The following is a 2,519-nucleotide window of genomic DNA, read 5'->3' on the forward strand; positions in this document are numbered from 1 at the left end:
TTGATGTAAGGGAAACATGTGAACACGCTCACCGGCATGTACGGATGAGCCCAGTGCGTGTATATGTGTGCGTATGAATTGATGCTTGCAGTGTGTGTGTGTGTGTGTGTGTGTGTGTGTGTGTGTGTGTGTGTGTGTGTGTGTGTGTGTGTGTGTGTGTGTGTGTGTGTGGGCTACAGTGTTGTCCCTGCCAGTTAACTCTGTTTCCTCCCCACTCTACATGTTTACGTCGCTCCCAAGTTTTACCTTTTTCATTGTTCTATTTTTTTCACTGCCCAGATAGTTTTTTATTTATTTATTTATTATTTTCATCGAGACTTGCATTTTCCCTCGGCCTTTGACATGGTCTTTGTGGCCTTTGAGTTTGGTCAGGGAATTGATGCGGAAAATTATTAAAAAGGAAAAATAACAATCGGGATTTTTAATTTTACAGATTTAATATATTAACGAGAATACCATAAAGGCTTTCGGTTTAAAAATGATACATGTTTTGTGTGGGAGGGGGTGATTGTGTTTAGTTGTGTTTGTTTGGTTTGTGAATGGTGCTTTGTTTTGAGTTCGTCATTTTGAACCGATTTCCCATCAGTCGTGTATTGATCCAGTATTACAACATTCATTCAATCCCTTGTACTTTTATATATCTGAATGATAAATTGTCTGGCTTAGCGTACAAAAATAATTTGACTTTGCGACTGAAATGCAGTATGCTGCACACACACACACACACACACACACACACACATATATATATATATATATATATATATATATATATATATATATATATATATATAATGAGAGAGAGAGAGAGTATAGGCTTCTGAAAAATGTTTCTATGAAAACAGTTATAGATTATAATGCTTCACTTCTAATCTAGCCAGCCATTCACTAAATTGGTGAAGGTGTATTGTCTGGATTTTTATTGTTTATAATTTTTAATACAAGGAGTAGGGTTCGTGATGTTTTTTTTTTTTCAGGAACTATTACCAGCCATAATTGCAAAAATGCCCTTGCCAGTTTTTGTATTGCTCACTTTGCTCTTCATTAACTGAGTCAAATTCTGTTCTAGTCCCCCTTCGTATTGTAACTGCGTAGGCTATTATTTATTTGAGCAAACACTTATTTTGGTTTAGTTTTGTGACGAACACGAATTTGTCATGTATAAATGGAAATCGTATTTGATATATATATCCATTACCATTGCCAGACGCCATGTATCCCAAACGGGGTGGTCAAGGGCTCAGAGTTAATTGTTTTACAGGGAGGGGCACTAATCCTCCACCAACCCCACTTGACACGTAGGGATGCCAACAGCATCTGGTGTTCCCAGGCGGTCGCCCATCCAAGTACTAACCAGACCCAACGTTGCTTAACTTCGCTGATCGGACGGGAAGCGGTGTACTCAACGTGGCATGGCCGTTATATATATATATTATGGATTTATTTTTAGTTAAAATGAATTTACTCAGTGTTATTAATTTTATTTTATTTATTTATTTATTACTGTCTTAGTTAAGCGGAGTGAAAAGTTTGAACGTGGCTACCAGGAATAAGAGTGTGCTTTTGCATATTTTGATTGCTGACCATTAGATCACAAGACTTGTCCCGACTGGGACAATGAAAGATTTGAGGCTTTTGTTTCAGTAAAGCACCCTTAACTAATTTTTACAAGACCTACCGTCTTTTCCTTAAATAAACCAGTCCTGAGTGAGTTAGTCCCATTCTTTCTCAGTAACAGAAGGTTTGGAATTTATGCCCAAGTAGTTGTATGTGAAGTTGTGAGAACCTGTCGTTTTTTACGTGGAAGAGTTGCTGAGTCTTAGGGAACTGCCTGCCATAGTTGTGCCCAGAACTAGGCACATAATGGTATAAAGAAAAAGAAATCCCGTTTACGATCTCCTTCGAACCGCCTCCACCTCCTTTCTTCCTCTGCCAGCTTCATCCCACTTCCTTTTAGTCCTTTCCCTTGACTACCGTACCACTCTTCCCCTTCCATTTCCCCTCCTTCACTTTCCAATTCATACCCCTCCTTCACAAATCCCTGCACCACCCCTCACTATTTCCTCGCTCATACGTGCCCACAAGTCCAACCTCTTCACCAGTCCCCCTCAACCCCCTCTTCCCTTCCTTCCCTCTCTACTCCTCATATTTACATTTCTTCATTGCCCTCATCCTTCCTGCTAGCCAATATTCCCTTCTGTCTTTTCATCAATCCCTTTCCGTCCCTCTCATTCCTTACCTTCACAAGTCTCTCCCTTTCTCTTCTTTTTGCCTGTGAGTCACTTCCCATCTGTCTCACTTCTTTCGCTCCTCCCAATTCCTTTACCTCCCCCCCCATCCTTTCCAGTGCCTTCCCCCAAACTCCCTTCACCATCCTTAGCGTTTCCCTCCCATACTTAACCAGCCCCTCCCTTTCCCTCATCAGTTCTCCCCTTTTCTGGCTTTCGCCTTTCTTTCCCCTCTCTCATCAATTCTCTCCTTTTATTCCCTTCTCTTCCCCTCCTTCTCCGTCACATTCC

General features: G+C 40.8%; 1 non-coding gene across 1 annotated transcript; it reads right to left on the reverse strand.

Annotated features, from left to right (window-relative positions):
- Positions 1-1,305: 1,305 nt before the first annotated feature.
- On the reverse strand, positions 1,306-1,424 carry LOC145396658 (5S ribosomal RNA). Its single transcript, XR_013896818.1, has one exon. It is a non-coding gene; the product is annotated as a 5S ribosomal RNA (ribosomal RNA).
- Positions 1,425-2,519: the final 1,095 nt, after the last annotated feature.

The sequence above is a fragment of the Coenobita brevimanus genome, chromosome 38 (genome assembly GCF_032717465.1).
Source record: "Coenobita brevimanus isolate Jiangsu-jjx chromosome 38, ASM3271746v2, whole genome shotgun sequence".
NCBI classification, from domain to species: domain Eukaryota; kingdom Metazoa; phylum Arthropoda; class Malacostraca; order Decapoda; family Coenobitidae; genus Coenobita; species Coenobita brevimanus.